The 25,585-nt window shown below is 41.2% G+C and overlaps 1 long non-coding RNA gene across 1 annotated transcript in view; it reads right to left on the bottom strand.

Moving 5' to 3' along the window:
• The window catches only part of LOC112954987, a 38,054-nt gene extending 12,739 nt beyond the window's left edge, over positions 1-25,315 (bottom strand). Inside the window, exons 1-2 of the long non-coding RNA XR_003250812.1 lie at positions 25,245-25,315; positions 19,957-20,085 (exon numbers count right to left, since the gene is read on the bottom strand). This is a non-coding gene — a long non-coding RNA (uncharacterized LOC112954987). The remainder of the gene's footprint in view (positions 1-19,956; positions 20,086-25,244) is intronic.
• Positions 25,316-25,585: the final 270 nt, after the last annotated feature.

Here is a 25,585-nt window from a genome sequence, read left to right as displayed (position 1 = left end):
GATGTAGAGAAAGATTTGCTGGAATTGGCAGTCGATAACCAGGCTAGAGAGCTGGGGAATTTCTGGCGGAAATAAAAGATGTATTTCTGAGCTTCCAAAGAGAGCCACACAGTCTTCCTCCTCTAACTCGTATAGCCACCTCTCCCAGGATGACCCGATGACTTTCCAAGTTTTTCTGGGTCAGAGTGATCAGGTAGAARAGATGAGATGGGAGAACAAGAGATGAAATTGAGGGCATTACACTAGGAGATCRGTATGGGTAATAGGTAAAGGAACAGTAAAAGTAATACAGGAATTATAAAAGAGATTATGGAGTTCTGCTAGACTAACATGAACAAGTCGGAGCGAATAGGAAAGTCAAACTGTTGCTAGCTGCAGGAGGAAAATGCTGGTATTGCTCTATGAAAAATGTAAAACAACCTTTTTTTTTCCTGCAGCAGGCTGCTCTTCCATTTGTTATCTTGCTTAGGGGACTAGTCTGGATGAGAGGCTGGAGGATAAGAAATAGAGATATAATTTATTTTAACCGTTTTGAAGTAAAGTTGCAGGGAGATTCAGCCTCTGCAGTTTTCACATGAGAAAATAACAAATTAAAGACACACTAAAGGCTGTGGTACCRAGCTCTGCACAGCCACATGCCATCAGCCGAATGAAAGAAGACCGAAGTTGCCAAAACAGATGCTGTGGCTGCTGCTCAAGGAGACAATACATCGACATCTTCTTGGATGTTCTAGGAAACTGTTTTCTTCTGCCGACCCGCCTCTGTCCTCCCCCAGTTTCCCACTGCATTTGTCTTTCCTGCTTTCTGTGTTAATCTTTTCAGACTTTCTTCCTATACACATTGAACTTACAGCAGTGTCCACAGACCCTTTTCTGAAGCTATTCACTGCTGCTCTCAAGGTTATTTTYCCTGAAGTGTCGGCAATCTCAGCCTCAGGATTACTGGCCTTATTTATGAGGCAGTGGCACACAACACAGCCCTTGAGATTAAGCAATCCCTTTGGAACAGTCAAGCAGCGTATATCTCTGTATTTATTGGCTTCCCTGTTTTCCTTCTACCTTCAAATCACAGCTCAATTCTGACCTTTTCTGTACCTCATCCCTCATCTGACTRCGTTTTTCTCTCTTTCTACAGCTTGCTCACTTACTGCTAATCCTTAGTTTYTTCTTGCACACAATCGCTCACATTTTTATGCAGTCTTCCTGACCCTTTGACAAAGACCTGTCACCTCCCTCCTCAGAAGCCGCAACTTTAAATCCCTTTTAATCTTGTTCCCACTGACACAGCAGATCTCATCCCCTGTCCTGACACAGTCCTCTTCCTTGCAGGGCTTGATTTCCTCCCTCTCGTCCTCAGGGAGGAAGTGCAGACCCCTCACATGCAGGTTGTAGAGATTAGCTGGGATTTACATCTCTAAAATCACAGTCATGCTTCTCCAAAAACCCACACAGTTTGGACTTAACTTGGGAGGAACACAGATTCATTGAGTGCCTCTGAATTACACCATGGAGTTTCACATGCATTTGTTCCTCATTCGAATGTAAACTTTATGAAGATCCATACACCAGATTTTTTTTGTTTTTTCTTTTTTTTCTTTTGTCTTTTCTGCTCAAGCAGCCTTCATCTGTTGCCTTTCGGGGAGTCTGCTGACCATAATTAAAATTCCAGGTTGTAATACTTTGTTTAAAAGAAATACTGTTTTCTCCCAGTAAATAACAGCAGGTGGAAGAGACAGGTAGATTTAACGCCRTCCTTCATTAAAGGAATCCAAAGCCACTTCTCACAGCTCTCAGAGAAACAGCTATATTCTGCGATGAGGGGCATGAATTTTTGCTAATTTATACGTAATTTAGGAAAGCAGTCACAATTTTTCCAAACAAACCCTGAAAAAAACACATCAAAACATGGAAATAATTTTGATTAYTGGTCCAGTTTACAATGCAGCCCCACAAACAAGAGTTTATAGTACCSAGATGAGAAAAGCAAAACTCTGAGCTGCAAAAATAAAAAGGAAGGGGTGGATATGGGAAAGTGGKAAATTCCTAAAGCCCCTACATCACAGAGCTATGGCTTGAGCTCCACTAGTACAAGACTTGTACAACACTAGTCTTTAAGGTATTTATTCATTTACGAATCAATTAATTTGATTTCCCTACCTCTGACTACTCAGCTCCCAGCCCATATTTGTAGATAAGATTTCCTATGAGCTTCGGAGTGAACATAAAACTGAAAGAAGGCTGTAACAGCAAAGGATCAACTAACTGCTTGAATTGTTCCATGAAAGAGTAGGAKGGCACATAAAAACACAGATTTCTGTGATAAAAACCAGACAATTAAGCCAGCCTCATGGAGTGACATAAACTAATAAAAGGTAAGACTGGAAAGAAAGGTCAAAACGGAGACAGATTTTGAAGCCTGGCACAAGAAATTTAGAATCACCCTGAAATATGGACAGTCAGTGATGGGATATGAAGAAATGACACGATCAGGACAGGGAATGTTCTTACTGCTTTGGAGCATTAGCATTTGTGTCACACCACCACCCAGAGGCTCCATGTGACTMTGAGGGCCCCATTGTGCTACATATTGCACTAACACAGCAAATGACAGTTGAGACCAAAATCACAGGGGGGAAAAAAAAAAAGCAGAGAAAAAGCACTGGCACTGCAGCATGTAGGAGATGGAGCTTCGGATGAGTGGGGACTGAAGCGAAAAGGTTTCATGCCAGAATGACTCTGGGCTTGCTCCAAAGGATCATGAACTTCTCAACGAACTTGCAGCCCAGCAAGTTCTGTGTATTTCCAGGTGCTGTAATGAATGTTTCACAGAGAGATAATTAACCCCCTCACCCCAAAGCACCACCGAGCTGATGCTTTCCAGCACAATCTGTCCATGACACCATGGTAGAGTGCAGCGCCAGCTTTATTATTTCAGTTTGTTCTTTTCTTTTTTACTGCTGCTGCTCTCTGAGGTTAATTGTATTCCCCGTGCTGATGCACAGTGGTATCTATACATAGACCTCATCATATAGATCCTTCGTCTCTTTTTTTTTTTTTTTTTAAATCAATATGGAGTTCAAACACTGCACAACTTTCTCAATAAAATGTCAGGAGTCACCTGGTGAAGCGAGGGAGGGCACCAGTGAAGGAGCAAACCCTTGACCCTCTCTGACTCAGTCTACTCATTTTCTTATTTAGGAGAGGAGTCAAAAGAAATGAAGGAAAATACTCAGAATGACCCAAATGCAAATCTCTTCCTTGTGAAAGATGGGAAATAGTAAATGGTAACATGCACCTTTAYCCTGGTTGCTCTATCTTGCTCTATTTCAGGACTGAAGACCAAGATCCAATTGAGCAGTTCGATCATTCTCTCTCTTCAGACTCCTAAGTTCATGGTTACCTCAGAGCTATTCACAGAGCTATTTAATGGAAGCCTCAAGAGGAGTTTGTACCTACATCCTTTTGGGGATGGGTTTCAGCCATTCTGCCCACGTCCCTACCAGCACACAGACCTGATCTCTGTCTGCCCAAATTAATCTTGCAACCAGAAGTATGGAGAAGCAGAAAGGGCAGAAAGGTCTCACCCAAATGTGGTATTGTTCAATTAGCTTGGTGYAATCCTAGCTCTAAGATGGAGGCTAAAGTCCAGTCACAACTAATGTAACCCTACTGTGGACTTACTCAGTTGAGTAAGCTGAGCTGCAGAGCTGGCTCAGCTGTTTTCTTGCAAGGGTCTAATTGATGGATACGTGGCCACAATGTACAAGATGTCAGCAAAGGCGTTCTGTCTACATGACCCCTTCACAGAGCCTGTGCTGAGCAGGGCCTCTTGTTCTGAGCTTTACACGTGAAATCCCCTAACTCTGCCATGATGGCCTGTCATGTTAAAATATTACAGCGGATCCACTTCAGTGTGGTGGCTACTGCAGTACTCATACATGTCTAGTTAAATCAGAAAAAAAAAAAAAGCTATTTTCCTCCTATTATAGCAGCACAATATGGTACAGTCTGAGAGTTACTCCAGTCCCTAATAAAGTCTAATAATACCTATTACTATAGCACACGAAGGTGCATTGTGAGAAATCTACTCCAGGCTCTAATAAAACTATCATTAGCGACTGATGGAGGCTAAATGGACCATCAGACCATTCTACTCTGGTAACTGTTACAATACATTTTCAAGATAACTTTTTAACATTGTTCACCATTAGCAAATATATTTGATTTATATTTTAATTTAATTTTGTGAGGGAAAATATGATTGCAATTTAACGGAGATGTATAATGTATTCATGGTGGTGAGCGGGGAAGAGGTAAATCAGATGATTCATTTCAAACTGAAATCAACTCAAGCTGAAAGCAAACAACCTTCTTTGCTTCCTTTTGGATGACTGAGCTGCCCTGTTTTGGAACAGTTAATACTAAACTTGAACAAATCTCTCCTTGTTTAAAAGTTTAGATTTGAGGAACAGACCAAGATAGATGGTTTCTTTCTCTGTAAGCTATTGATTAATGGATTGCACTAAATGGTGTGACATGCCCTTTAAATGGAATTTACAAGTAATATATTGTATGGCAACTGCATTATTAATGATTTTGATACCTGGTGTTTGTGTCTTCCTACTTGGAGCTCTTCTTATTTATGCTGGCAAAGGTGGAGGGCAAAAGCTGGCTCCCCCCAGTTTGCTGGGCTATGCTCTCCCAATCATATATATTCTCAGGCTTGTTCTCATTACTCACATTACATCTAGCCTGACACTTTTCCTGACTATATGCCAGGCCAAGAAGATCCAAAAAATTTCCTTTACAAGAGAATGACCGAAACTTTTATATAGATATATTTGGGCACAAATTGAAGACGGCCGGAGAGCTCATGCCCCTCATTATTAAAAATTGTTTACACTACCAAACAAAAGGAAGTGACAAGAATCTTATTTTGCTATTAATTCCTCCCTTTTATAAATTTCTCTGTGCATTTTTCCTGCATTCTCAGAAGCAGACTACACAAGCAGGCTGCACTGCAAATGCACTGATGTGTTTACCAAGAGGTGGACTTGCTCACGAAAGACTGAAATGAAGACTAAAAGGGAATTAAAAAGCAGTTAGGCAAAGAGGCAAAGTCAAACAACAGTGTTGTTCAGTTCAGCTCACATTATCAAGTCTTACAAGAACTACAGGCTTGTGACCAACCGGGAAGGGAGGGAGCATTCACAGGAAACAAAGACATTGCAGAAAAGAAGTTTTTAGTCTTCACCAGAAACAGTGTCAGGGAGATGTTTATTTCAGACCTTTCCTTTCATAATAGTGAAAGAAAGACATGGTTCAGAAGCGAGATGTTAAAAAAGAGAATACACGATTAAACTGGTAAATTAAACAATGAATCATCAGAATAGGGTGGAACTGCTGAGGAAATTTGACTGAACTAACTAGTAGAAATGTGAGGGGCACACCGACTCATTAGGATGTCACTCTATCAAAATCAAGGACTTGGCTTGCAATTGGTAACAACATCTAGCAGTTTTACTGAATATTGGCTGATATCAGATATTGAAATCTGTCTTCCCTAGAAGAGCTCAGAATGATCCTAGGAACTACAGATTAGAGTTGCCATCTGTTCAGAGCATCCTAACTTAAACCTGCATATGAAGATGAACAGGATATGATAAAGCTTGAAGGGAACTGAAAGTCAGCATTTCTGCTCTTCAGGAAGCTGTGAACTTGTAAAAATACCTTATCCAATTTCAGAATGAATAATAATTTCCAAAATGAGAGAATGGGATGTAAAGATGGTCTCTATAAAAGATGGTTTGAAATAATCAGAATACTTCAGTGTTGTAATTTTTTCTATTTCCAGGTCCCAGCCCTATCAGACGTCACAGACTGGGGACATGCCCCATGCAGAGATGGACACAAGAGTCAGGAGGTCAGAGATCTATCTGCTCTGCAGCAGGGAGCTGGGAGCCCCTATGCCTTGTCAAGCCTGTGCAATGATTTGGCTCGGGAGGGTGGAAGWTTGAGCTCTAGGAGCCAGAAAAACATTTGTTTTTACTGAAAACAATCTTTTTTTTTTTTTTTTCCCCAGCAGTTATTTTTTAAACGGAAAGTAGCCAGTGTTATTGAACAAGATTTTTTTTTCACCTTTGCCAACCTCCTTGTAATGTTTCTCTTGTTTTTCCAGTAGCGTAAGGGATAATGAGGAGAGAAATTATTATCATTTGTGATCAGCTAGTGTTAAAGTGTGGGTGTGCTTTCTACTGTGCATGTCAGTATACAAACTTAAATCCTATGTAATAATTATATGTTCTACCGTTTGCCGTGGTGTGACATACAAAATCACAGTACATCAAAAGACTGCAAGAAGAGGAATAAATATTGAACGGAGCTGTAAATGTACTTAAGAATGCAGTAAAAATAGGTACAATTCAATATTCATCAAAGCAATTTCAGGAACAATTGCTGCATTCCAAGAATAAATATTACTTAGAAGTAGGTAATTTGCCTAGGGAGAAATTTTAAAACCTTTAATATTTTAGGAAAACTCATCAAAGCTATGGATCTCTTTTAGAAATGGAAGTAGAGAAACCAGACTTTTTTCAACCAGTTTTATTTTCCCCTCCATGATGTGCTAGAAAAAAATCCACTGAAGACACTGAAAAGGGATCCATGAACTTCAATGGGTTGTGGACATTCCACTTTACATGTACCACTCTGCAAACAAAGAAGGTTTTATGGCAAAGCTACTGGAAACTGGAATTACAAGTCCAATTGCCTTCCCAGGCACATTCATACAAAAAAAAAAAAAAAAAAAATCCTGAACTCAATTCATTTCTTGAATTGAATTATTCTTAATTATTCTTAAATTGACTTGGGCCTTTGTGTTTACATCATTAAGCAGAGGTTTACTTTTCTGTTTAACATATGTTTTACAGTGCTTTTAACAGCCTTTTAAGTGCCCTCCATGTTCCAGTGCAATGTCAAACCACTCGAGACACTCGCCACATAAAAAAAAAAAACCTTCCTTTTTTAATAACATTAAAAAAACCTTCCTTTTTTAATAACATTACATATTTTGTATTCCAGGGTTTGTAACTGATTTCAGCTACCAAGCCAGGGAGCAGATGAAACAGAGAGGCTGTTTCATGTCCTCAGTCAGTGTTGGACCACATGAGTCAGGCCCCCCAGCACGCCAGGCTGCTCTATATTCCTGCTCATCAAGAGTTAGTTTAAGTTGGCAGTCAAAAAAAAAAAAAAAAAAAAAAAAAAAAAACACCCTACTCAGTCCTGTGCTACGGTTTATTACTAGACAGAAACTACTGTGAGATGCACAAAAATATAAGAAAATCTGAAATTTTCTCATTTAAGATACTGTGATTAGTTAAAACATTGCCTGTTTAAAAAAAATCAGCAGCATTGCAAGTTAAAAATATGTGCAACTAATGCAAAAAGAAGTTTACCATCKATCTCCCTATAGCATATATCTTATCTCCTTTCACCCCTAATCCTTTGACACAAATGCCCTCTTTTTGAACTGACTCTGTGCATACCATCTGAAGACTTCTTTTTCAGGGACCAATACCTCTAAAAGAGTGAAGACTTAGTTTTCCGAGGCTCAGACTATGCAAAATACAACCATATAAATTCTTATTTGTGTGCATACAAAATGCATACAAAACCACACAATATGCAGGTAATATACATGGAACAGAACTGTATGTATAACTCACTGATGAAATAAGGGCATGTGAGCTTCAGATCCCGAAGTACAGACCAAACTTAACTGTCTGTGGCCAAAYTCCATGTTTGTGAAAGCAGAAAACTCCAGTGTCACCACAAAAGCGGTGACTGCGGCACACAGGCTGTTGCTACCACTTATTTTGTGGTGACAAATATGCAGTGCATCAGAGATCTCAGTACTAGTCCCACTAAACAGGTAACTATATATCATAGTAAAGCCTGGCCATTAGGCAGCATCTGTCCCAGGCTGTGATGTGGCCGAGGTAACTGGACCACTTTTGCAGTTCTTCCTCTTGTCATCGATTTCTTGTGAAAGTATTGAGAGAAAATGCTTTTCTGTGATTATTTTTTCTTGATAAACATGTCGACTTAAGATTTCATTTTGAAGAGAATGGAAACAAAGCATTTTGATATTATCAGAATGCTGTATTTCTTTCAGCATGTCAGAACTTTCCTCTTTAGAATGAACATCTCTTTGCATACCTTTAAAAAACCATAGTCCAAACAAAGCAGTCAAATCAATCTGACCCACTTACATTTTTCCCATAGGACAGATAAAAATAAAATATACATATAAAGACGATAAAAATAATAAATTCTTTATCCTCTTTTGGAATAGGAGAAAATGATCAGATAGATACAATCAGTACCTAACAGTCTCAGTAGGAATGAGCTAACTCTGACAAAGCAATGATAAATCAGAATAATCCAAACAGGATAATCCCAGGCACATGTGAAATAGGTGATAAGAATTTGCTATGAGAGCACCGTGGCGCTCAGTGAACTCGATCCACACTGTCTGTGAAGCACAGAGAGGAAGGACGGCCTCTGACCAGGCTGGTAATTCCTCACAGCAGCTCTGTACAAATACATCCTTACTGACTGCTGACCTCAGCCAGCCCCTGCAAAGACAGCACAGCCTCGGCAGGACCCGCAGCACTGTCAGGGCACAGCCTGGATTAGCAGCCCACCTGTAGGGAATGGGGGATTAAGAAGAGCAGAATCTCTGACAATGTGGAAAATCAGCTTCCCGCCTCACTTGTCAGCAGCAAGTGATGAGTTTCCATGTCAGCTTTGAGACAAGCTGTGGGTGGAGGTGGTTTAAATCCTGTATGCTAGCAGGCCATGTTACACCTGATCTGTGTGTAACAAATATCCTTCTTCTACACTCTTTGAYTGGATTTAAAATTCGGCCGCAGCTACTTTTAAGGTCCCAGGAAATACAGATATTGCCTGTGCCCTGCTCCACTGAAAGGAGCTCCTCACWCTGACCACTCAGCCACTGCCCTGTACAAATCGCCTGGAAGATACTGAGCAAATYACTGGAATATCATCACAGCATTGCATTAACAAGGATGTGCCTGTAGTCGCTAATCAATGCTAGGCACTGCGCTCTGCCCAGCTCRCCCAGAGCCCTGACCAACCTTGTGGATATGGCTGAGCTTTTGGGGGGCACCTGGCACTGCCCAGGGTGGAGAAAATGTCCTGCCACGCGGTGCTCTGCTCGCAAGGACCAGCGTTTCCCCTTCCCTCGACTTTGAGAAGAMGCAGTTCTCTCCCTGTCTGGGGGAAGCAGAAGGTCAGGGAACATCTGCATTTAAATGGGAAACAGTTAGGAGTGTTAACACCAGGAGCAGTTCATAATTAGGGATTATTAGCCCAGCAATATAGAATGATTGATACAGAGTTAAAGCTAATGACTTTAAAGATGATTAGGTCATTTTGTCATTCATTGTTTACTCTGTCTATAGACACAAAAATCCATCCAAGTTAACCACTGGAGAGCTCTGCATGACACTGGGTAAGGCAGGAAAGAGTGCAAGCTGCAATACTGTAATGCACTCTAAGSCCTGTGACGTATGATGAATATACAAAAATATGTTGAAACTGAAGTGAAAGTATGGGATGTATTTAGATAAGCAAGATGGAGCACAATCATCAGGCATTGTTTYGTCTATCTTAGATGTTTCTGCAGCAGACTTGAGTGCCACATCTGAAACCTGAGATRTGAGCCGAACGTGGCACTTCCAGTAGCTACAGAATTTTTTTTTTCATTCCATTTGAAACAAAATCTGGAAAATGCTGYGACAAAAAGCATGCTATTAAATACATCTCCCCTTCTCCCCCCCAAAAAAAAAGTTTTCCTTGGTAGAGATACCTGAATATACATAAATGAGGTAATTCAAGATTGTCCCTTTTAATGGGGATCCAGTCTCAAGATTGATTCGACACAAAACAAGAGCACTCACACCTTCACAAACAGCAACTCTTAATCATCTGCTCAAGATAAGCAGGTTCTTACATGCCTGGCTGAACAGAGAAAAACTAACTTTATATAAGTGCTTTCCTGAATTACATCTTCAACAAAGACCTTTGAGCAATTATAACTGGATCCTGAATGGACGTACAGTCAGCAGAACTGCTTGAAAACGGCTCTGCTCTGCCCACTTCTAACAAGTGGGCAAAAAGCAGCAAGAACTAACAGTTCTGTGCACACGCCAAGGGACGGCAGAKCTCTCTCCAGCCTCCTTTAGGAAATCTTTATTGCTTAAGATGAGCAACACCTCGCAGCTGCTTTATGCCCTAATCTCAGGAGAAAGCCCGGGCCAGGCTTTGGCAGCACACATGGAAGTTTCTCACATTCCTGCGGCAGCGGGGAACAGTTGGAAGGGAAGGCAGCGCTCCATGGGAGCAGCACGGAGCGAGCACGGGGGCCCTGCCCCGAGCCATCCGTCATCGCTGCAGCGCCTCACAGGAGACAACCCAGTAATAGAAGCTGGCTAATTTCTTGAGAAATTTCTCATTARTCCCTCCCTTCCTGAGCTGCCTCTCTATTAAAATGTGATAAATGAATTCTGCTATTGCCAATTCTAGCCTGTCTCCTTAGTGAAATGAAGATGCGTCACGCTGGTCAGGGCTCAAGATGGAGATAATTATACAGGGGCCTGAGGAAGTATTTCAGGCCTGGCCTCCAGGGCCGCTCTGTCAGTACCAGCCATGGGCTCCCCCATCGCTCCCGTTGCTCTAGAAGGCTCTGAACAGAAAGCAAGAGGCAGGTAGAAAATTCATGTTGCTTAGTAAAAATATATATGCTTTTTATGTAACAGTCTATTGAAATACATGTATGATTAAATGGGAGAAATTAAAGTCAGGGATTTGATACTAGGATCAGATTTAGTGCAGAATCTCATTTTATGTCCCAGCTAGTTCCCTCTTGTGCCACAGAGGGCACTGTCTACTTGAACTGCCCTGAGGTGTATGCGTTGGGATTATGTGGACAGTGTCACCTCCTCCTGCTCCTGAGGAGGCCTGGCTGCCCCGGTAGAGCAGGAGGGACTTGTCCAAGGACCCAGGCTCTGCCCTCCCTCCTGGGCTTCTGCTCTGCAGGGAGCGGCTGCTTCAGAGAGGACCCTACTGCCAAGGGCTTTGGAGAGGGAGCCTGCACAGGATGGCATAACGTAGGCATCTCTGTGAAGGAGGCAAGCAGGGCATTAAACCCTGCAGACCAAGCTGGAGTGTTCTTATTGTGACTCACCATGAAACTCTGTAGAGTAATAACATCACCAGGAAAGATCAAAGTAAAAAAAAAAAAAAAAAAAAAAAAAAGTGAAAAAAAAAGAAAATGTGAGGATTGTATATAGAGGATCCTGGATATAGGATTGTCCTTGCAGCCTCTCACCTTGCTTCTGGCAGTAGCTCCAGCTGGCAGGTTTTGCTTGCCTGTCAGCCCCACTTTCATCCACAGAAAGGCACTTCTGACTTCTATTACATATATACACACACACACATTTTCACCAGGCGTTTCATTTCTGGTAGGAAGCTCATGGCTCATAATGAACCTGACCTGAGAAATTTACTGATTTTTTCTTTTAGCACTTCACTCTCTTAAGCATCAAGTGCACCTCAGGGCCTCTGCTACTTTTCATAGCCAGCTAAGCTGTGCATTGATGTCTCTCCAGCTGCATTTGAATCCCCTTTTGTGCAAAACAGAAGCATCTCCTAGATGCACAAGATTTCAGTGCAGAATGGAAAACAAATCAGAGAAATAAATGATCATATACTACCCAGCCTAACTTAAAGCCATCGATAGCTAAACAAAACAAATCTCCTCCCTCCCTGAACATGTCGAGATGAAACTCTCCCAAGTTGTCTCCAGGAGCTCCCTCACACTGCACCTCAACCAGTGGTTGCTGTCTGGCTGAACAGTGATCTCATTGCTGCCACCTGAAGAAGGAAAGACCAGRCTAGTGAGTCCTCAAGGAACAGGACCTGAAGCCATCATAGCTGAACAAGCATTAGATACATAGCTGCATAAATCACACATAAACTGATATCATAAGGGACACAGTCATTTTACAGGAGAGAGGCAAAAGATATCAGCTAGGAGGAGGCTGCTACCTCCAAAAGAAGTATTCATSTGGCATAGGGCCTCTCTCAAGTTAGCCCTTGAAACAAGCACAGGGCAGACAAATTATTCCAACAATTCTCGGAATAACAAATATTTAACAAATTATTGACCTCTGGTATCCAGATACAAAGTAAAACCACAGGTGACAATACTCTACTGGTTTCAATGAAGGGCTTGAGCACAGCTCCCATGTCCTTCCAATGTAATATCTTAATCATTGGTTGTAGGAGAGCTTGGTCTTCAAACACTGAAACTGTTCCACATTGTATTCGGAAGGAAAATCTCTTCATTTCAGTGTCCTAACTCCCCAGCTGCATAGTTGTCCTCMTTTTCCGTGCATCTTTTCTTCCATATTCATTTTAAAGAGTATTATAAAACACAGTTTCTTTATGGACACTTGAAGGACTCATTATCTTTTTGTGTATGCCCCAAACTGAGGTCCATGTGTTCACATTTACTAGCAGAGAATAAAAGTGGCAGGTGATGTATTAYTGCAAGCAATTCTCTAACCTGCACAACCTGGAAAGGGTTCCTCAGAGGTGCTAGAAGGTTGCTGGCTTCTGAGAGCATTTGGGAAGCTGGAAATAGAGAGYTGCCATTTGCTCTCTTCTCAAAATGCCTTTTCTCTATTTAATAAAAATAAAGTTATGCTAAGAATCCACGTAGGCAATTTGTGATTTTTCAGTACACTGCTGCCTCTGTCAAAGCTCCACCAGATCTGCAATTTTAGATTCTCTCTTCACATGAACATGCCTAGATGCAYGGCATAACTCGCAACTTGCTTTTCATTTAATGGCTTCACTCCATATCCCCTTTCACCTAAGAGCCATGCTTACACAGAAAACTGCATGGAGATCCCTTTATCTACCTCAGAAGGGTAAAAAGCAAGTAAATGATGATGGAATATGAATCAGTGCTTCTGGAGTGGCTATTTCAGTTCTGATTGCTGAAAGCCAGATGCCAATATTTTTATTCAGAAGAGAAACTGTGTGTTGCATTCGGGCTGTAGGTTTTACTTTTATCCTCAACTGCACAAAAATGTAATTGGAGAGAAGCAGAATCAGACATTCTTGAATCAAGCTTTTATAAGAAGTTCCATACTATGGAATATGAGGTGGTTTCTCACACATAGCACAGTGACGAGCACGCTGGGSTCCCGCATCCCGTCATCTCTCTCTCTGATCCTCCTGTTCGAAACAAATGAACTGTGACACAGAGGCAGCATAAAGGGGCTGTGTGAAATGCCCAAGAGCACAGAAACCTCCTCTTGGTAGGAAACTGCCTTTCAGTCACAACTGCCACAAGCTGCTGCTTGCCCTCTGCCTTCCCCTGCCCTGGAAGAGGCGACACCAGGGGCTGAAGGCCACGGCAGGGGTTTCGCTAAGCATTTGCTCTTGGCATCCTGTCCACTAAAGGATTTCTCTTAGCAGWGGAATTAGCTTAGCCCAGATGAGTCACATTAGAATTTGGGCTGGCTCTGGTTCTGTGGAAAATTTAAGTGTGGGCTTATCCCTGTTGCAATTAATTTACAGAGAGTGGAGATGTTACCATGCCTTGATTCCTCAAAGAAAATCAATTGTTTATTTATTTATTTTTTTTGACAATACTGCCGTCAGTATTTACTTTCATTAAGGAGTTCCATTTCTATTCTAAAATATCATAGCCAACATGATCATACCACTTCTGTCCTTTCTCAATGCCCCCCTTCCCTTTTACGGACTAACAGAGGTTCCTCAAGGTGGTAGGAGAACAAGCACTGAATTAAAGCCCAGTTTCACAAAATGAAAAAGGAAATAAAACCAATTTTCTTCTACCCTATATCTCTTTTATTCTGCAAATATATACATGCAAAACAAGTACTAGAAATGATACATAGCACCTGAGTGCAAACAAACCCTACGTGTGTGTGTGTGTGTGTGTGTGTGTGTGTGTTTGTATTTCTATGGATATATTCGTATTTTAAGCAAGGCTTCCCTCATTTGCACTAAACTCAGCCAGGGTGGAGGTGCAAGCGTGGCCAACCATAGTCTAGGAGAGGCTGCAGCTATTACCACCTTGAGAAATTACCACTGCCACAACCACTAACACGTTTTTCCAATTAGTTTGAGCGCGGAAATGAGACATTTTTCTTCRTTAATGCCTCTCTCTCTTCCTCTCCTTGCCCATCCATTTCATGCTTCCTGATGGTGCTCAGGAGGCTGTCGGGTTCCCTCCAGCACACTTCCTGCTTCCACCCAGCAGGAATAAACTGTTACCGCTTTGTTTGAAATGATTCCTGAGAAGTCTGATTCGTCTCACCAAAATGTGAATAATTGTAGTATTTGATTCTTGGCTTCCTCCTCAGGGGATCCTTCTGAGTTAAACAGTTATTGAATTTATCCTGACAAGGATTGCCAAAGAAAACTTCATTTGAAGGACAGAGGGGGGAACAAACTGCTTGCCATACTGAAAAAGGTTTGAAATACTATTAAGGGAGAGAAAAAGTCCTGTGGAAGGTGGAAATCTGGGACAGACAAATCAGATCATAAAGCAAAAGATCAACACAGCAGTGGGAAACAGGAAAGCACAGACTGGGCCAAACATATCAAGGGAGAATATTATGCACACTGACCTCAAATGTCACATACAACATGCATTTGTAAACCACCTCATACTTCAAAATCCCAYATCACACTAAGCTTGACAAATCCATCCTGGAAGGGGAGAGGGCCTGACTCAACACTGCTAAGCGTTCAGTGCATGAACCTAAGATACAGGTATCTTCAGGCCCATGGAGTCAACCTTTCATTTTCAACTAAGGCTACTGCACTTACCACTTAAACACCAAGGATGTGGTCAAGAAAACAGGGTCATCCTGTTTTACAAGTCTGATTAACATGTGCCTTTTAATCACACAACACACACGCTGGTGAAGAGGCAAAAAGCATGACAGAAGCAGCACTGCTCTCAGAAAAGACAGTTTCACTCTCTTTGGCCCATGTACCATCCACACAAGTGCTAACCAGGTTCCTTGAATACCAGCCAAAGTGCTGGTGTGCTACACCAAGAGAGGGGACTTTAAACTTCACCCTCACTTACAAGTGTAAAGCTCAGATGAGATTTTCTTCCCTTCTGGTTTCCAGTAGAACAAGGAGTGTAAGTACTCWGGAGAAAGTGGCTCTCCAGGTGTTCTAGCACAAGTTGTCTGTAAAAGGTGTCAGAGGTTTTACAACAAAGCCTGTTTTCCATTAGATTTTTGGCTTAGCTGAAACTGGTAGGTGGTCTCCTACATGGAGTAACATCACACTTTGGCCTGCACATTAACTGTGTCACCTGCCAGCAGCAATGATGAAGCAGCAAAAGCCTACTAGAGGAACTAGAGGAACCTTTTTTTTCTTTCTTTTTAGTKAACCYTTTTTTTAAGGTCAGCAGACAAGATCCAGTCCTCTTGTTTAAAGTGACCAAGAGTTCACAGCTTTTCAGCTTCCTTTTTTTTTTTTTTTTTTTCAGCTGCCCCCCTTTCTAGATGTTTGTTATTAAATTTGCTATAAAATGCCATTGTCATCCTGCAGCTAAAGAGAGAGAAACAAGGCACCTTCAAGTACAAGGCTTACCACCTGCTCCATTCTGTTACTAAAACATTATATGCACACCTGTACCCTGTTTGGAAGCATCCATAACAACCCTAACCCACAACTGGGTTTCCATTGGAAGTCAGCTATTTTGTATGGATGGATGGCTTCCCATATCCACTCTTATGGCCTTTCCAAGCCCCTAACCTTGGCCAGTACCTTCAAGCTAACGTYACTTTTCCTACATTTATAAATGAGACACTTTCTCTGCCAATAGGAACTGGTAATGGCATCCCAAAATATGTTGCAGACAGGGATTTTCATTCCTCCCCCTAAGTTTCTGCACCAGTTGACACAGCCTGGAGTACATTCCCTCAGAGACAGCACTGAGATCACTGCATTGGGAGAGACCCAAGGCACCGGAGGACGATGTAGGTTTAGAAGACTTGTGACAGCGCAAGCCTCTGTGTGTGGAGACCTTGTGTCTCCACCAAAATTTAGCCAACTAGTAAGAATGACAAACTACCACCGAAGTGGTAGGAGTACTGCTTCTGCCATGCTCCATGGCTCTTTACTAGCATGAATGTTGCATTATTAAAATGCAATATGCCAAGCAGACCTGTAAACACTGGCAAGTATTTCTGGCTCTGCTAACCCTTCTTTTCACACCTACCTATAGTCTCCTGGTATTCTCCTTACAGATTTGAACCCTGCCTTGTTTCTCATGCAATCCCTTTTCCTATCCAGTTAAAGAATGCTCAGCATGTTCTTAGCCCCTGTAAAACTTCCTCCTTTGGGAATAATTATAAATGTCAGCAGTACTTTCTGATCAGATAGAAGCACATACTCTGGGGAAAGATAGAGGGTAGGAGTTGTGCTTTTGCTGAGATGGGAGAAGTGAAAATGTGACAGGCAAGCCCACCTGAACCTGAATTTTCTTCCCACTTCTTGGAATTATTTCTTCTTTCTTCATCCTTCTACTGAGGTTTAGTRAGGTTGTGGATAACTTTAAATAGCTGTACAGTTCTGTATAGTTCTATGGCACATTTCCCTCCTTTTATAGAAGTTTTCATTAGGATTTCAAGGAATCTTTATGAAGAGGGATTTATGCATCAGGGACACTGGTGATAGGGGTCAGATAATGGAGGCTTTTAAGCTGTGAACAGAAAGAAGGGACAGAGAGATCCGAGACCATATACTGGCAGACTTGTGATCAGAGTTACTTATGAAATACCAAATCAAGATCAGGATTAGTCACGCTTTCAAAAGAATTAGTTCACAAAAGCTATACCCTGCTGGTAATCAGGCACTTTCCACAGTCAACAGGCACTTTCCACAGGACAACAGTCCCTCACAATTARGAGTTTCCTGTTTGTATTTACCCAGGAGCATGAAAGAGAGTGTCCAGGTCAGAAGAGGCAACAGTGTGAGTCCCATCTATGTCCCTGGTGAGTTTAGAGAACTCACGATAGGGACTGTCCTCTGACCTCCCAAATATCTCCTAAACAGAACTAGAAATATGAGGCCATCTCCTCAATCAGTGACTGGCTGAGCAATGGACTGAAGATGGAAGAAGAGTGGCCTTAGCCATACTACAGCATTCTCATGCTTATCATCACTTTATCAAATTAGAAGTGCTTTTCCAGCAAAAGACATTAGAAAATAGCTTCTTTTTTTATTACAGAACACTATTGTGTGAATACACAAAASCATAAGAGAGAGCATCCATGCTAGATCAGATGGCAGGTCTCTCTTTGTTGATACCTAGGCAATATGAGGATGAAGGAAAAATAAATCATTTTTCCTCWGTGTCTCTCCCAAGCTATAGCTATGTGACACTCAGAAGCTTCTGAAGCCAGGAGTGGTTTCTGTGAATTCAGTGTCTCTAAATGGATTTCTCTTCCAAGAACTTCTCCCATCAAAACTTGAGCTGCTACCTATGGATCCTAGTGTATCTGTTATAACGTAACATGTCTGCAACCTTCCTCCCTCTGGGRCTCAGCTCTGTGCTTGAAGGAGTCGAGGTCCAGCTCTCATCTGACACAGCCGGGGCACCGTGGCTGGGACTTCTGAGGAAATCACTAAATTGTGAGAAACAACTGTGAGAAAGCTGGCAAAAGTGTCATGCAACATAAGAAAGGCAAAACTACACATAAAGGAAGGATTGCTGAGACATGGCTTGTACCTAGCTTATACATTGAAGAAGAAAAATAACAAAATACAGATGAAATCCTAAAAGAAAAAAAACAGGCAGGCAGCAACTCATCAACATAGAGGGTTTATTCTAAGGGTCTTCCCTTCCCAATTGCTTCCTGCTATGCCAGGACTGTGGGTGTTTTATGAGGTTGGTGAGCATGACAACRTTTAGCCTAGAAGCTCCTTAATTCTTAGCTCTCTTTTGCATGGGTTATCTCCCCAAAAGTTTGTTTTATAYTTTTAAGTTCTGCATGTATTGCTTACAGAATGTCTTTGCTTACAGCAAGGATGCTCAAAGTGTCTTTACGAGGAAGGGTTACTCTATTCAGGGTTGAAATTAGGAACTTGGAGATATATGCAGCATGTTGCCAGCCATATTGGAGTGAACCAGGCTCTAGCATTTGCAACTTTTTAAACAAATAAGGCTATTTAAACAAATAACACCTTCCAATTCCAAAACTTCTACCTGGCATCTCTCTTTTGTTTGTTTGTTTGTACAGTGACCATGCTCTTGGGCCACTGTCAACACTGARAAGAGAGATTCATAATACCTGCAGATTTTAAAGTCAAAATCTATTTGGAGGAAACCAATAACATTATGTAAGCAGACTGGGTATTTTGGGGAAAGAACATGACTTTTGTAAGGAAGAAAAAAAAAGAAAGAGGCAAGACACAGGGCAACTGTCACTCTAATGTACCCACAGCCATCAGCTGGAATTATCTCAGTCATTTGGGATAACATCATAATGCAGCATTGTCAGAGGATCAGTGTCTCCTGCTCTGACAATAAATGGTTTGGCTGTTATGTAGCAGCAGGAGATGATCATCTGCCTCAGATATATTAATGTCTTAGTCCATTCTCATTATCTTTCAACTCATGAAAGCATTAGAGCTCTCCTCACAGTGAATTTCCTAGTGAAGTGTCTGTGGGAATCAGAGGCGAGTGTGGCATGGTGGCAGAGAGCAGGGAAAGCACCATTTCACCTCTCAGCAAGGGCTATTACTTAGGGGCTATAACTTAGTGATAGACGTGAAGCAAATACAGCAAATGTTGCTACAGAAGTCCCTCTGCTTAATAATTCATTTTCTAAGTATAAACAAACTCTCTTCTTACAAACTAAGACATTTTTTTCCTTGAAAAGCTCAAAACTACTCTGTGTGTCCCCTCTACCACACTCAYACATGGGATCCATTAGAATCCTCTTGCAGGAGCTGGCTTCCAACGCCCCTGCACTGTGGTTATTCCTGTGTACAGGAAGGGTGTCAGGCAGCTGCTGGCCCTGGAGGGCACATGTTGCTTGGGAGAGACATGCAGGAACTTGCCAGTTCATTATGGTATCTGCCAGGGTGCTTTCATACCATCTCCAAATATGATCCCTCAAGATGACCCTGGATAATCACTATGTATGGTCAAGAAAGAAAACCCACATTAAGCTTCACCCTCAATAGATGCTTGAAAACATTGCTATGTCAGTAATTTAATTTTGTTCCAGGATTAATAAGAAAACATACTATTTAATGAACTTTTATATTGTACAAAAGAATGCAGAAACTGGATGTGGAGACGTATGCAACAAGCACCAGCCTCCAAGCCCATGGCATCTCACCTGGGGTTTYGGACTTTGATGAAAAGCAATGAGAGTTTGGCAGCTTTGGCCAAGTATCCAAGTAGTCTTGTAATTGCTTCACAACCCCCCAGYCAATCTGCCACAAATGTGTGTCTGGAATAGCAGAGTCCCAGAGCTAAAGCAGCAGGGTTGATGTTAAGTCAAAATTGACTTTCACAGCTTCTGGCTATACTGACCCTCATTCTTGCAGCCAAGACGGAAAGCCCTACCAATAAAAAGTACAAAAATTCATCTTCAAAGTGCTAACACAAACTGAAGGAAAAAATGCCAGCACATTAGACCCTCTGCACCTTTAAAGTGAACAAGAACTTCCTTGACAGACTTCATATACTTCAACTAGTGAGAGTCATTCTCCCACCTTTACGGTAGGGAAACTGGAGTCGCACTGTAAGGGATCAAACATCATGACAGCTGCCTTCAGTTGAACAGTTTCACTTACAGATTTGATCCGCCTTCTGTGAAGCATCTGGGTGTCCTCTGGGTCACTTTGGCTGAATCAATTCAGGGTCAAGTCTTCTAAATGCCTCCTCCCAGAACAATCTGCTGGAGCTGGGCCAGGCCATTTCCTCTGGAGAAAGAGAGGGAGATGAGATGAGGCAGAGACAGGATGGGAAATGGCAGCTAGGAAAGCAGATCTTGCTGTTTCTCCTGGGAGGTGGTTGCTTTTGCTGGGAAAGGCCACCAAACCTAGCAAGGCCACCCTGTCTCCCTCAGCAGGGACCTTCTCAGGCACCCAGCACAGGCAACAGAAGTAGTGACATTAACACTGCCGTCAGCAACTGCTGCTTTAGCAATAGCCTTTCACTGCTCCTCCTTCTGGTCCTGCACTGAGGTATTTCTCATCTGAACGGACTGTTGAGAAGTCAATGGATACTATTTCAGGCTTATTATATATTATTCAGCTATGAATCTCTATTGCCCTATAAGGAACCAAATGAACGGCAGGAATGAAGGCTGACTAAAGGTCAAACTTAAGCAGAAGGTCTTGCAGAAAAGAGTTCTGCTTTATTTGGGGATCATTATTGTTAATAATTTGCAAGTCATCCTAGTCTGAAAACTAATTTTTATTTGGAGAAGTTTCGGGCAGAACACTTCCCTGACTTGGTTCCCTGTGTGGTGACAAGAAAAGTAAATGCCAGCACAAGGGAAAACCAGGCCCATGTGGCRTAAGGGTAATAGGAACTGCAGCAGCCCAAACTTTATGTCAGCGTAAGCTGCTGTTGAGATATACAGCTTCACCTAACTACTGTATTGCAGTCTTAGATCAAATTTAAAAATCTCCCCACTAAAGCAGAAAATACCCCACTGGGGATCCACACTGTGAGGCCTCAGCTGGCCCCCGTGGAATATGCATGTTTCAGAGAAACAAATGCATTTACGCACTCCTGGTCAACACTTGAAACTATGCAAATATAAGCCTTTTAGCTCTCACAGCAATTTCCATTTCTCGGTTTTATTTAGGGAGAAATTTATATATACCAAAAAGAGCACAGAAGCAACGTGACCCATCTGGTTGATAAATGAAGGTATCTGAGCCTGCTGTAGGTACTCAGAATCTGTGTACTCTGCTTTTGATGGATTTTACATCCRGATAATTGGGAAATAACTTCTTCATGGATTTTTCATGGCAGGAGACTACGAGACAACGCTAGACTTTCTAATAGGAAGAAATACTGAGAGAAAAAAAGAAGATGGAAGCACAGGCACATTCCTCACTAGAGGAATTCTGCTATTGCTCTTCATCAATAGCAGAACATAAAATACGGTTTTTAAAGCCTTTGAATATTTTGTAACCGAAGATGCTATTTTCTATATAGATCATTATGGTCTTTCTCTTTTTACTACTAAGCTTTGTGACTTACTTCCATTTCCAAAATGTTTATTAGATGAAAAAGGAGAGGAAAAAGACATCTTTTACTCACTCACCCCCAAAAATTATTTGAATAAATTAACTGGCCAAGGTAGGAACTTATTTTTAAAATGGTCTTGATTTCCACCGATAACTTAGACCATGTAAGGTATACACAAGTTTGCTTGGACAGTTCACCATTTGCAGGATGTGGTGGATCGCATGACATCCTTTCTAGTCCTTAAGTGAAATTGTTTAAATAAGAATATGGAATACAGAATTATTATTATTTTGCACACTCATACCCTAGTTCACAACCAGATAGTGCTGATCATCTTTAGAACAGCCTTCCTCCACACATCCAGTTACCTGAATAGGAATGAGTGGCAAGAAGTGATGTGGGTGACCCAAGTCACCATCAYGCACTTGAACACTTGTGACCCAGCTGTCCTGGCTGGCTCCGTGTTTCACAGTTCCCCTCGCAGCATGCTCTAATATGCCCATCGCTGTGATATGACGCACATTTTCAGCTCACTGCCTTGCTGTAGAGCAGCATGTTCCTTGTCACGAAAGCCTTGCTAGCATTTATGCTTTTTGCACTAAGCAGAATAAGCAAGCACATAATAAGCCAGACCTCAGTCAAGACATAACAACACAGAAAACCCAACTCTCTGCTGTCACAAGGCTAAGCTCTCTGGGGATTCATTTATTTTTTCCAAATCTAACCTGAAGCACAAGCRGCTTCTTGAGGCTTGTAACAGAAGTGATTTGCAGCTAATGACCCAGTCTCTCCCTTTTCAACTTCTGAACCATGTATAAGCTTGAGTGAATGCTAATTCCCACTCTTTGGGCATAGTATGACACCACAAATCATAACTTTCCCAGTCCTTGTCTAGGCTGTCTTGTAGGCTGCTGACTATAGGAATAAGATTCCTAGAACTATTTATGCAATTTCTCACAATGTCAAAGGAGCATTAGCAGAGGCAGGCACCATAATGGACTATTCTCTTCCAGCTATGCAGGAAGCCTACATGCTCTCTTGATGCATCCTCACKGGAGTAAGAGGATACTAAAGAAATCCATGGATTATAACTGTCAAACTGAAACTACTCTTAGGAAGTGAAATGGAAGAGCACTAGAAGTGGCCAGGCTAGTTCGGCCAAAAAAAAAGAAAAAAAAAGTAAAAATTACTCAAAGCCTCTCCCCAGTCAACTGAACTACACAAAAAACGTTACAGTTTGGCAGATATAAGAAATGGGGAAGGCCCATAAGGGCTTCAAGTACATTATCCCTTCTCTGGCACCAGCAGGATTGCTCCCAACAGGGCATCATTTCCTAGTGCATCGGAGAATCTAGTTTTAAATGGGCCAAGTGATTGGCCTGTTGTAGCAGCTTCCTCTGAGGAAATGGCTTCACTGTCCCAGTAAATCTCAATGGTAAGAATGCTTCCTAACCTTCACACTGAATTTTCGCAGGCTTTGATCTTCATATACAAAGACACGTTCAGTTAACTTTACTTTTTTCCTTTTTTTTCCTGCAAATCACAACCAGGACAAGAGGCAGATTGTAAAATCCTTCTAGAAAGGATTTGGGGGGTGAGTTTTTTTTAGTAACTCGAATCTCTCAGAAGTGCAGGAATTGTCTCTATCTTTGGTCATCTCCATTCAATCATCTATGCCTTAAAAGTTCAGCAATGCTATCATATATTTTATTCTCATCTCTATAATTAGCCCTTTATTCTTTTAACCCATTACTATACACTCAGCTCAGCTTTAATGCCTAAATAATTTCTCATTCCCAATTCATTAAGCTTTCATCAAATGCCATTCAAATCCTTTCTAAAGACTTACTTCCTTATGAGACCATAAACATTAATCTTCATCAGTGCATGGCATGTACATAATTTGATGCGACACACTGATACATAGGTGGCATCCTAAATTAACACCTCCTCAGGGACCTGTTTGCATGTAGTGATTTTAAATTCCCCTCGGCAGAGCCTCTCATTATTTCCTCCTTGCAGAGGGCCAGTTCTTTGCTTATCAGATAATAAATAACAACATCATTATTTTGCAGGCAATAAGAACARACTTTTAAAGAAAATGAATGCAACCAATTTTCTGTGGCTGCAACCAGTAATTGTCATGGATGTCAGATGTCTGTATCGTTCTTTTTTTCTTCCTGGAGGGAACAAATCAACAGCAACAAAAAAAAACAGATATTTTAGTTGTGGCTGGCACTAGAGTCTTCACATTTCATGATCTGTGCCTATCTTCCCTCAGTGTCATTAAAAATATAAAAGGAAAAATGCTTGTTAGAGAATACTGAACTAGTGTCAACCAGAAGAAAATGGTGTTATTTGTGTGCAATTACTATCCATCTTTCTGTCTTCTTTTTCCACAACCAAGGAATGTGCTCCATGACTCTAGTCAAGTGAAACCTGGAGCAGCAGCTTGAGGGTGAATAGSAGTGACACTGCCACCTACTCAGAAAGGTTTATCTGAGTTTTAAATTTGTCAGCAAACACAAAAGCTTCTCCATCAGCTTGCAACTTTTCCTTCTGCATCTTTATTGTTTATTCTGCTCTCCTCTTTTAGTGAAATTGGCAACTGCTTCAAAAAAAAAAAAAAAAAAAAAAAAAAAAAAAAAAAAAAAGTCTGTTTGATGTTTTGGGCTGCTGAAACAGAATAGCAGATGGTTGCAGAGACTAACAAGAGACCTTTGCAGACGGTCCTCAAAATATAGGGTGAAAAAATCCTGTTAAAAACAGTATTTCCACAAAAAGAAAGAATAAAAAAGATCCTATAATCTGCCTCTAAACTAAGATGTTCACTGAAGAAGTACAGCTTTGTGTTACGTTACTGGCAATCTCATGGTGGGCAAAGATAATGATCTCACATTTGACACAGGCTCAAGGCAAGAGTTAGCAGTTGGGCTGACTCGTAGAGCTTGTAGCTGACTCGTAGTTCAGCTGCGCTACAACATGAATTTAAGCTCCAACACATTCTGATTTCATGCAATACAACATTTTAATGCATTAAATTCTGCTTACTAAGATAGAAGGAAAGAAGTGCTGTTAGCTCTATTGACTGATAATTGACTCAACTGTTTAATTTCCAATATTGTGCAATGCAGCACAGAGATCTTTGACTCCAAAAACCATAGGTGCCCATTACCCGACTTCAACAAGAAAGCATTATTAGCAGGGAAACTATTAATAATACTGACTAGCAAAAAAAAAAAAAAAATTACACATTACATTTGCACTACACTTATAGTCTGATCGTTCTTCCTAAATTTCCAAGATCATCTCTGCCATACATTTTGTTATCCTAAAATGTCTCCATGGCATTCCTATTTTTAGTTACACGTAATTTAGAAGTGAAAAACTTCTTACTACAAACTTCATTCAACTGCTAACTTCTTGTAATACCTTTCATTTTAAAAATAAGCCTTTTCTAGACAAGAATAGGTTTATTGGATCAGGTGTGATTAGTGTCATAATTTCCCATCCCCAAATTATGARGTGACAACATAACAGATCCTATATCGTGAAAAAATAGGAGCCTGTTGTGCATAACAGGAAAGAAAGAAAGGAAATTTTAAAACTGATCATCTCTGAGAAACTTTCATTCTGTCTCTGCTAYGAGACCAAGAAGCATATGAAATACCATGGCACCTAAACCTTTCCCTCCCATCTTCAGAGGGATCTGGAAGAACATGACCCTGAAAAATAAATATTAATRCAATTGATTCATGTATTTTCCACAAAACAAGTTACTTATGAGAAGAAACCAAATCTCACATAGTGACTCAAGCTGCTTTCTCTGTCAACATCTAGTCTGCACTCCTATTACCAACAAGCACAACTAATTCACCTGGCCAGAAGACAAAAATGATCATGCTTGAGATTCTTCAGAGGCCACTCTTTCTGAACCTTTCCAGGAAAATGTCAAGAAAATAAGCACACAGCAGCAGAAAAACTCCAAATTCCATGTGAAAGCTCACAAATATGTAACCTCCAGGCAACTCATTATTTCCAGGTGTACATCACCAAATAATTCATCATTAATTAATCGGCCAGCTGGCCTGATTTGTCAGTAGCAGACTACTGCATTCAGAGCTTCAAGGTGGGTTATTAGGTTGGACTTCCAGCTCTCCTTTAGACCAGAKAAAGTAGATGAGGAAAGAGAATTTATTACAAAAGTCTTGCTAAAAA

This window comes from Nothoprocta perdicaria, unplaced genomic scaffold, assembly GCF_003342845.1.
Source record: "Nothoprocta perdicaria isolate Ctin4 unplaced genomic scaffold, notPer1 scaffold_53, whole genome shotgun sequence".
Lineage (NCBI taxonomy): Eukaryota > Metazoa > Chordata > Aves > Tinamiformes > Tinamidae > Nothoprocta > Nothoprocta perdicaria.
Note: the sequence above shows the minus strand (reverse complement) of the source record. Positions and strands in the feature narration are given on the sequence as shown.